We start from the raw sequence: 513 nt of genomic DNA on the forward strand, positions 1-513 counted from the left end.
GGCTTAAATTTAATGATAGTGTATTAAAGTCAAACCACCTTTTGACCATTTTGGTCATGGCTGTTATACACTTTCTACTAAAATATTTAAAACTAAAAATCTTAGTAGGTGGATCGACCATGCAACAAAATCCTATTCAATGGGGGACCTTGGTCTAATTTGTGTCAGCTGAGACATATTACTTACTGAGACATATCTACATATAAGCATAGTGCTTAATAGCTTGACTTCAAATATGTACCTTTGAGTCCAGAGAATGTGCCTACAGAGCCATACATAGAATCAGATATCAACAACACTGTTTAGAAATGTAATCAAAGTAAACATAGTGTAATGAATACTGTTTACGTCATCAACCGCAGTCAGGGTTCACTATTAGCTTTCTGTCATTCTTATAATAAATGCATTATTGTCCCCCTGCTTTCTCTCTCAGTCTGCCAGCTTACACCCGCTGAGTGAAATCAAACCGTGTTGACGATGAGGTCACACAGCAGAGCTCTACAGGAGGCCGAC

Source organism: Pagrus pagrus, assembly GCF_965226575.1.
Source record: "Pagrus pagrus genome assembly, chromosome: 19".
Classification (NCBI taxonomy): domain Eukaryota; kingdom Metazoa; phylum Chordata; class Actinopteri; order Spariformes; family Sparidae; genus Pagrus; species Pagrus pagrus.